Below are 10,495 nucleotides of genomic sequence, written 5' to 3'. Positions count from 1 at the left end.
CTGGGATTAGCAATGTCCATTAGTAATTTTTCAAGTTACTTGAGCAAGAAAAAAAATAGTGACTGCAGAAGCCAAGACTCAGAACCATCAGCTGATGTTGGTCACTTACTTTGACAGGCATAATTCAGATTCAATTTATTTATGGTTAAATTCCCACAGCACTGTAAGCAGATAACTCTGGGCTGAGGGTATGGGCTGAGGAGTAAGGAAAAAAAAAAAAAAACCTACTTTCCTTTTGGTGTACTCTTACCTCTTCCTCATTTTTTTGACCCTGGTATCTCTTTCCACTTTAAAATCCAGGTTCACAAAATGGGCCAGGTGCGGTGGCTCATGACTGTAATCCCAGCACTTTGGGAGGATGAGACGGGCAGATCACTTGAGGTCAGGAGTTTGAGACCAGCTTGGCCAACATGGGGAAAGCCCATCTCTACTAAAAATACAATAATTAGCCAGATGTGGTGGCGAGTGCCTGTGATTCCAGCTACTCAGGAGGGTGAGGCAGGAGAATTGCTTGAACCCGAGGGGCAGAAGATTCAGTGAGCCGAGACGGCATTGCTGTACTCCAGCCTGGATGACAGAGCAAGACTCCGTCTTAAAAACAAACAAACAAGACAGATTAGCAGAATGGTTGATCCTAGGACTACATGAAATTGCAAAGTATCCTATCTTGTGTTCACTTCTACCATTTTACTTTTATTGAGAGTGAGGGGGAGAATGTCACAGAATACAAACACCAGCATTATAATCTTCCTTTGGGAAGATCCATGTGTACTCAAATGATTTTCCCAATGCTCTAAATATTTTAAAACTTCTTCTTCTTTTTTTTTTTTTGTTTGAGATGGAGTCTCGCTCTGTCACCCAGGCTGGAGTGCAGTGGTACGATCTCAGCTCACTGCAAGCTCTGCCTCCCGGATTCACACCATTCTCCTGCCTCAGCCTCCCGAGTAGCTGGGACTACAGGTGCCCACCACCATGCCCGGCTAATTTTTTGTATTTTTAGTAGAGACGGGGTTTCACCATGTTAGCCGGGATGGTCTGGACCTCCTGACCTCATGATCTGCCCGCCTCGGCTTCCCAAAGTTCTGGGATTACAGGTGTGAGCCACTGCACCTGGCCTAGAACTTCTTTTTAAAAAAATGTAGCACCAGTTTGTAAAATGAAAAATAGCAAAAATGTCCATTTCAATAAACTTGTGGTGGAATATTTGCAAAGAAGCTTAGCAAAATCACCAGTATAGAAGAGGCACGTAAATGATCCTGTTGAAATTCCTGCAGCAGGTCAAAGTGAACTCCCTTTATTCCAGTCTCTGTCCACGTCTCTCTGGTTATGGATTTTCCTGTAACTGACCCTTATCAATGAAAAACTGGATCTGCTTCAGACTGAAATCCTAGCATCACAGAGATTGCTCAGTTCAGCTCTCTCTTAATACAAACAAACAGCTTGCCTCCCTGTTTTCCACTCTCTTTGTACAGTCACGAGGCCATGCCGAGATGGGATTAGATGTGCAAGAGATTTAATGGAAGTAATGCCTGTGAAGGGTAAAGGGAGGAAGAGCAGGAGTACATTCAGACCTCGGGGAGCCTGACACCTGGGAAAGGCACGGGAAGGAAGGATTGGGTAGGAAGGGACTCTGGCCTGCAGCTCAGTTCTGAGCAAGTCTCGGCCAGACCAGTGGGGTCACGAAGCACACTCTTCAGTTAGAGGATGCTGGGAAAGGGAGGAGTGGGCCGACTCTGGACTGCCACCCTGCCCTGTCCTCACCTGGGGACAGCTGGGGAGAGTGTGAAGGACCCAAGGGAGGTTCTGGGCTGTCAGTCAAGGATGCCAGACCCCCGGGTGCCTGCATTGTGATTCTCCCCTGGGCTGGCCGTGACCCCCACGCTGCATCACCCCCCACCTCTACCCCACCAATGCTGCGGCAGGTTCTCAGGGAGGAGACCCTGGTGGCCACTGCCATGGCTGTGGTGGCATCTTGGAGACAACCACCCAGAATTCTGTGTGCCTCACATCCTCCTCCAACCTCATTCCCCGGTGCTCCTCAGCAGTACTTCCCCAGAAGGTCAGGCAGGCTGGCCTCTCTGGCCTCTATTGATGTATAGGTTAAATTGTGTTCCCTAAAAAAGCATGTTGAAGCTCTACCCCCAGTACCTGTGAATGCGACCTTATTTAGAATAAGGTCTTGGAGATGTGATCATGTAAGAGGAGGTCACGCTTAATGAGGGTGAACTCGAATCCAATAGTCCTTAGAAGAAGGAAAAACAGACACAGACAGAAATCCACGGGGAGAAGCTTGTGCGATGACAGAGGTGGAGATTGAAGTGATGCTCTGTAAGCCAAGGGACGCCAGGGGCTGCCCGCAGCACCAGGAGCTGGAGGAGGTGGAGAGAACCCTCCCATGGAGCCTTCGGAGGGAGCGCGGCCCAGCCCACACATTAACTGCAGACTTCGGCCTCCAGAACTATGAGAAAAAGTTCTGTTGTTTTAAGCCACCTGGTTTGCAGTGCTTCGTTACCCAGGCCTTTCTTAGCTGCCCTCTGTGCCTTTGTCCGGGCCCCCTCCTGCCTGGAACACCCTCTCTTCTCTCCCACATCACCCCGGCATCTGTCTCCTTCCAGGCCCCACCTGGAAGCCCCCACAAGGGCTCAAGCCCTCCCTGATCACCTGCCCTCTCTGCTCCTCCGTCCTCCCCGTTCCTCTACCCTCCTGGCTCCTCTGCCCTCCCTGCTCCTCCATCATCCCTACTCCTCTCTCCTCCCCACTCCTCTGCCCTCCCTGCTCCTCCATCCTCCCCACTCATTCTCCCTCCTGCTCTTCTGTCCTCCCCACTCCTCCATCCTCCTGCTCCTTCGTCCTCCCTGCTCCTCCGCCCTCTCTGCTCCTCCGTCCTCCCTGCTCCTCCGTCCTCCCCGCTCCTCTGCCCTCCCCGCTCCTTTGCCTTGCTGTGTGCCCACCACTTTCATGGGCTGTGCCACACCCTTCAGGTTACGCTTAATTATACACTGCCTCGCCCCATTTATTTTCCTCTCTCACCTGGCTCTATAAGAGGCTTTTAGGCAACGACTCCTCCTATTCTTTGCGGAGAGGTTTGTTTCTGTTATAACTTTTCAAGACTGACTCGATTGTTTATTTTTGGAGCCAACTAGTCTCAGACCTCAGACCTCAGCACACACAACAGGCCTCAACATGATTTGAGGGCCTGCCGGAGAAGCACCCAGGCCTCAGCAGGGCAGGTCCTATAGAAAGCCAGCTATCTGAGAGCAGCCTCTGTCCACGCTCTGACACTGGTCAGACCACACCTGTGCAACACTCACTCCCGGTCCCAGGGGGCATTTGGTCTTTTAGGACTGACTACCTTATTTGACCAGTCATGGTCTCACACAGACTAAAGCAAAAGGTATGAATGGTGGGATTTGGGCAGAATCCCAGAGTTAAACCCCCTTTAGGGCTTTAGCGTCAAACTCCAGAAAAAAAATTCCAGATCTTGCCACATGACAGTTATGCACAGAAAGGGGACATGAGGACCCATTCCAAATGTGAATCAGAGGTAATTTGCATTCAGCATTTCAGCAGCCACATTTAGTCCCCGTAAGCTCAATTAAGGCAGACAGTAGCTCATCTCCAGTCACGGCCAGTGCATCACCAGGCTCTCATGACACACCGTGTAAGCTGGCAGAATGGCTTTAGAGGGAGCTGTAGGATGTGATGAGCCTGCCCGGGCCCAGCTGTGCTCTCCCGGCGCCAGGTGTCTATGTGCCCGGCCTCTGGGAGGGCTCCGGAGGGCTCCTTCTGACCTGTGACTTAGAAACTGAGGGTGCAGCATCACTCTCCTTGCTACAGGATCCCAGAGGAGCCTTGGGGACCCTCTGCTGTCATCCCCATCCCCACCCCCACCCCTCACTTTTCATTGAGGAAGATACTGAGTCCAGAGATGAAGAATGACTCATTCAAGGTCAGAGGGCCACAGAGAGCCGCGCTGAGCCACTACTCACAACATAACCAGCTTCTGCTAGACAGACACCCTGCATGAAGCCTCTCCCCGAAGCCAGGCGGGTTCTGGGCTCCAGTCACCCACCAGCCCCAGCACGACTGTGTGCCTGCCTTGGCTTCCTCAACCACACAGTCAGCACCCAGGGCACATGGTCCTTTATTTTTTTATTTTTTTATTTTTTTTGAGACGGAGTCTTGCTCTGTCACCCAGGATAGAGTACAGTGGCACAATCTTGGCTCACTGCAACCTCTGCCTCCTGAGTTCAAGCGATTCTCCTGCCTCAGCCTCCCGAGTAGCTGGGATTACAGGTGTGCATCACTACACCCGGCTAATTTTTATATTTTCAGTAGAAATGGGGTTTCTCACCATGTTGGTCAGGCCGGTCTCAAACTCCTGACCTTGTGATCCTCCCACCTCAGCCTCCCAAAGTGCTGCGATTACAGGCGTGAGCCACCGCGCCCTGCTTTAGTCCTTTATTTTAAGCCTTGAAGGAGGAGGCCCATGAGGCAGCATCCTTATGATCACTGTCATATCCCACAAATCACAGGAGCCCTCAGAAGGAAGGAACCAAGTTCCTTCATGAGGATATCAGCTTGGCTTTGTCATGCCTGCTGGGACGAGCATTTCAGAGAGCCACAGGGCAGGAGGAAAGTCCGGCCGGAGCAGAGGGAGGTGAGGGAGGAGCAGCGAGGAGGCTCAGCCCCAGGTATCTGGGTCCCATGTGATCTTTATGGTCACAGAAGCTACAGCAGATGTCACAACTCCAGTCAGGGGGCCCCAAGGCAGCTTCTCCCTGGATAGTTCCTTTGCCTTCTTATGCAGCAAAGGAGTCTTTGGGACTCCTTAGGAAGGGACAGCCCCCAACTTCAGGCACACCCACCACTGAGTTTGCTGGGGGGGTCCTGAAGGCAGGCTTCTGTGTCCCTCCCGTCTGTTGCTAATGGGGTGCTTGGGTGCCCCTTTTCCAGGAGGCTGCTCATTACTAGCCCAGAGGTAGGAAGGGCCCGCACCCCTCTTTACTTCACCATGAGTGGGCTTCAGCGGCAGAGTGGAAACACCCAGACTCTCAGGGGCTGTTCCCAGGGCCACCTGGAAGGAGTGTCTTAGTGTGTTTGTGTTGCTATAAAGGAACACCTGAGGCTGAGTGACTTAGAGAGAAAAGAGGTTTATGTGGCTCACGGTTCCGCAGGCTGTACCCAAAGCATGGAGCCAGCATCCGCTTCTGGTGAGGCCTCAGGCTGCTTCCTCTCATGGAGAAAGGCGAAAGGAGGCTAGTGTGTGCAGAGCTCACAGGGCGACAGTGAGAGCGAGGGAGGGGGGAGGTGGGGCTGGAAAGGCAGCGAGGGAGCTGGGAGGTGGTGCGGGCTCCTTTTCACAGTCAGTTCTCATGGGAACTAAGAGTGAGCACACACTCACTCCCTCGCAAAGGGCACTGAGCCACCCAGGAGGGATCCGCCCCCACCATCCAGACACCTCCCACCAGACTCCACCTCCAGCCCTGGGGATCACATTCCAACAGGAGATTTGGAGGGGACAAATATCCAAACAGTATCACCACCTCCCACCCGGACGAAGCTGTGCCCTAGACGGTACCTGAAACCTGCCATATTCTAAAACACAGAAAAAATAATCAAGGTTGATCTAGACAAAGATACTGCAAATGTAGCGTGCTGTCTTCAGTCGGATCAATGCACACCCTCCACCTCAGCAAGTCCAAGGTGCATGCACAGGGCGCCTCTCCCGCCGCCTCCAGCTCACTCGTCTAATCGTGTTTCTCACCCTTGTTTGAATGACTCTATTATATCTGTGCCTTGCACTGTAGGTGATCTCACACATTTTTCTTCTAAGTAGGAGAGATACAAATCATGCATTTTATTTATAACTGTGCAGTTAAGATCAGAATCAGACAGTTCAAAATGGCCGAGGATTCTAGAGGAAAAACACTGCTGGTGAAGCAGGCTGATGTGTTCTTTTGCCCTGGCCTGGGTTTTGATAGTCTCCTCACTCACACAAAGACAGATGCCCATTATGTAGCTCATTATTCAGCCGAGAGGCATTTATCGACTATAATCTCCATGTGGCCAGCACATAAGTGGCACGTTTTTTTGGAGGACACAAATAGAAAATACTGGTCCCAAACGCTCAGAGAGGGGAGAACACGGCTCCTTTCCATCAAACACGAACACTCCGGCCCTAACTCATTGGTCCTTATAGCTGTAATCCCAGCACTTTGAGAGGCCAAAGCAGGCAGATCTCTTGAGCCCAGGAATTGGAGACCAGCCTGGAGAACATAGTGAGACCCTGTCTCTGAAAAAATAATAACAAAAAAAATCCACCTCTGATCTTTAATGCATTTTCGGTGGTAAGTGTTGTCACTGCTTCAGAGATGAAGAAATGGAGACTCAGGGAGATTAAACAGCATGCTAGAGATCCCACAGCAGTAAATGGCAGCGCCAAGACCTCACTGCTCTGTGGACCCCAAAGAAGCCGCCCAGCAGGGGAGCCGCAGGGCAGCCAGGCAGAGTCATCCCACTTTAGATGACTAATCCCAAGCCTACGTGGCCCCTACGTTGCCCAGGACACAGTAGACTCCCCAGGACCTGCTCCCCCAGATGGCCACCTTGCTGCCTGAAAAAGGAATCCTGATCCAGATCGCAAGAGAGGGATCCTGGGTCTTGGGCAGGAAAGAATTCAAGGTGAGAATTCAGAGTGCAGTGAGAAGAGAGAATTTATTGAAAGCTGCTCAGATACAGAGTAAGGGGTCCTCAGAAAGCACAAGGAGGAATGTGCCATCTTGGTTTAAAACTCTTCTTACACAGGAGTCTTATCTCTGAAAAAGCTAAGTTATGTCCACGTGCGGGTGGGCGGACAGCGTGAAAAAGTGTATTACTTTGTTGATTTAGATAAAGTTATCCTTGGCATTTTAGCGCATAAGTCCATCAAAGCATGACTATAACTATCTCAAAAACACATATTGTTGGTCTGGGCATGGTGGCTTATGCCCAGCACTTTGGGAGGGCGAGGCAGGCAGATCACTTGAGGCCAAGAGTTCGAGACCAGCCTGGCCAACATGGTGAAATCTCGTCTCTACTAAAAATACAAAAATTAGTCAGGCGTGATGGCGGGCACCTGCAATCCCAGGTACTCAGGAGGCTGAGGCATGAGAATCGCTTGAACCCGGGAGGCGGAGTTTGCAGTGAGCTGAGATCATACAACTGCACTCTAGCCTGGGCGACAGAGCGAGACTCCATCTCAGGAAAAAAAAAAAAAAAAAGCATGTATTGTTATGTTATATCTGTGCATCTGGGCATTTTGTTGTGACAGGAGTCTGTCCTTGAAGGCATTTTTAAGCTGCTTCCTTAACCATAAACGCTTTACAACCACGGGTCATGACTGACAAGGAATGTGCCTTACTAGTTTTAAGATGCAGTTGATTTGTAGAATTATGTCATCCTGGCTCTCTGATGCTCCTGTTTCCCTAACAACCTCCAACTCCTCCCTTCCCTCACTGCCAGCTGGTAACCTTTGGTCCTATGTCTCTGACAAAAGGGACAACCAGAAGGGACCGTTCTCCAGGCCCCATGGCCCATGTCCCCTGCCAAGCAGCAACGCGTACAGGCTCTGCTTCTCTCCCACTGACAGAGGCAAACCATCCAAGCTCCCTTGAAAGACCCCCTTTTCTTTTCACTGGATGCCACCCCCTCTCCCTCATTCATGAAATTATTCCTGTGCTTGCCTGCTCCACCCATCCTTTTTTTCTCTAAGGCACTGGTTCTTCATCTTGGCTACATGTCACAACCATGGCAGGTTGTGTCAGGGGAGCTTTTAACAATACGGATGGAGGCCCTGTCTACAAAGATGCTGACTTCATTAGCCTGGAGTTCCACCCAGGCTTTGGGAGACTTCAGACTTCCCAGGTGGTTCTGGTGGGCAGCCCCAGGCAGGAGGACCCCTCCTAGATCCTTCTCAGCAGCCGTGATGCCCTACATGCTTTCCTCTCTCACCCCCAAAATTCCATCCTGGCCCCCATCCCCCTCCAGGTACTGCCCCCTTTCTCTGTTCCCTTTACAACAACACTCTTACAAAGTGCTCTCTAGCCTTACAGTCTCTTGGGGGTTTTTTCCTGATTTTTTTTTTTTAGTGGAGTCTCGCTCTGTCACCCAGGTAGTAGTGCAGTGGCGCAATCTCAGCTCACTGCAACCTCCACCGCCTGGGTTCAAGTGATTCTCCTGCCTCAGCCTCCAGAGTAGCTGGGATTATAGGTGCCCACCACCATGCCCGGCTAATTTTTTTGTATTTTTAGGAGAGACAGGGTTTCACCATGTTGGCCAGTCTGCCAGGCTGGTCTCGAACTAATGGCCTCAAGTGAGCTGCCTGCTGTGGCCTCTCTGGGATTACAGGCATGAGCCAGCATGCCCAGCCTCCTGATCTTTCTCTAGCCCTCCTCCAATAGGACTTTCTTATCAATGCTCCATTGGAAGGCTCTGACCATCTTATCACTAAATCTGCTGGCTGGTCCTTGACCCTCATCCTACACACCTCCCAGCACCTCCCAGCAGTGCCAATGGGTGGTCTCTCCCTCTTCCCTGAAGCCCTTTCTGTCCTTGCTTCCTGACGCCACGCTGTGGTTTTCCTTCTGCATCACTGGCTCACCTGCTTGTTCCTCCTGACTGACCAGTGATGGTGGCTCCAGGGTCCATCCTGGGACCTCTTGTCACTCGCTTGGTGCACTCATCCCATCTTGTGGCTTCATAGATCACCTCGTCAGTGATGACTCCCAAGAGGTCCACGGACTAGATCCGTCCATGAACTCCAGACCCGCATCTCCAAACACCTCCTTGGCCCCTCCCCTTGGGTGTCTCATAAACATCCCGGACTGGAACTCGGGACTCCCACCACACCCCCAGCTGGTCCTGCCCTCCACTTCCCGTCTCTCATGACCTTGCCAGCCTTTCGGGGACTCAGGCTATGGCGGAGTTACCCTGGTACCTTCTTTCCTCATACCCACTTCATTCCTTCTTCATGCCCGCTTCCAATCCATCACCAAACAGGTGGTCCTACCATCAAAGCACAGCCAGAGGCCGCTTGTCACCACCCCACCTGTGCCAGCGTGGTCCAAACTGGATCATCTGTCAGGTGGCAACAGGTTTCTACTTCCACCCCCGCCCCTGCTGTGATCTATTCTCAAAGCAACGGAGTGATCTTCTGTCAGAAACCCTCTGAAGGCTTCTTGCTCACGTAAAAGCCGGTGTCCCCGCAAGGCCCCACAAGGTCTTAAGGATCTGCCCTCCTCTCCTCTCCGAGCTTGTCTCCCCCAACTCAGCCCCTCCTTCCCTCCACTCCAGAAGCTGTCACTCCAACACACCAGGCTCCCTCCTACCTCCGGGACTTTGAGCTGACTGGCCTCTCTGCCTGGAACGTCCTTTTTTCTAGACACTCAGATGACTCACCTTCTCCTTCCCTGCAGTTCTCCACTCACAGGTCTCCTCTCTGTGAATCCTTCCTGGACCCCTCTTTAAAATAGAAATCCCAGTGCTCCCTGTGGCCGCACATACACTACAATTGGAACAATACGGAGAAGATGAGCACAGCCTCTGTGCAAGGATGACACACGGATTCGTGGTGTTCAAAAAATAGATGCATAAATAATGGAAACCCCCTTTCCTGACACTCCCTACCTAGCCTTTGCTTATTTTTCTCCTTGGCATGTTTCACCTTCTAACGCACTACCTGCCTTACCTATATACCATGTCTACTGTCTGCTCCACACAAGGTTTTAAGCCCCATGAGGACAGAGACATTTGTCTGTTTTGTTCAGGCTCCAGAACCCAGTACAGTTGCCTGGCACTTAGTGGGTGGTCAATCGATGTTGAGTGAGTGAGTGAATGAATGAATATGGCACAGGCCAAGAGCTGTGGGGCATCATGGAGGAAGCCGGAAGGCATGTGTTCCCCATTGAGAGAGCTTCACCAAGGAGGCTTGAGCTGAGCCTTGAAGGACGAGTAAGGTTCAGTGAAATCATAATAACGGTTGGGATAACTACTAGGGTGAGATTTGTGAAATCTTAGGCACTGCTTCCTCAGGGCTCCACTCTCAGGGAGAGGAAGGGGCAAGCCCTGGAGAAGCCAAGCGCAAGGTGGGGTCAGGAAGTTGGCAGTTGAAACAGGACTCTTGGTGCACTGGGGTTTGAAATGGAGCTCCGAGGACGTCCAGGGAATACCGCAAATCATTAGGTCCCTGTCATAAGCTGCCTTTGGCAACAAAATATCTTCCCTTGGCCCCAGTCAAGAAAAGAAAGTGATTCACATTGAGCGATAGGAATCACGTCGGCCTGAAGTGCCTTCTCTTGGCTACGCCTGTCTTCCAAGGAAATCTCTTGCAGGGGAAGAAAGGAAAAGCGTGCGGACCAGTCGTCAATGATTGGGCAATGACTCTCAATTCCAGTCAAGCCCTGGGAATTAGGCATTGCCATGACGACTGCTGCACTCCAGACGAAGCTGCTTTGAA

The 10,495-nt window shown here is 51.5% G+C and overlaps 1 non-coding gene across 1 annotated transcript; it reads left to right on the top strand.

Annotated features, from left to right (window-relative positions):
- Positions 1–9,520: 9,520 nt before the first annotated feature.
- On the top strand, positions 9,521–9,627 carry LOC117073816. Its single transcript, XR_004433381.1, has one exon. It is a non-coding gene; the product is annotated as a U6 spliceosomal RNA (small nuclear RNA).
- Positions 9,628–10,495: the final 868 nt, after the last annotated feature.

Source organism: Trachypithecus francoisi, unplaced genomic scaffold, assembly GCF_009764315.1.
Source record: "Trachypithecus francoisi isolate TF-2019V2 unplaced genomic scaffold, Tfra_2.0 Lachesis_group4, whole genome shotgun sequence".
Taxonomy (NCBI): domain Eukaryota; kingdom Metazoa; phylum Chordata; class Mammalia; order Primates; family Cercopithecidae; genus Trachypithecus; species Trachypithecus francoisi.
Note: the sequence above shows the minus strand (reverse complement) of the source record. Positions and strands in the feature narration are given on the sequence as shown.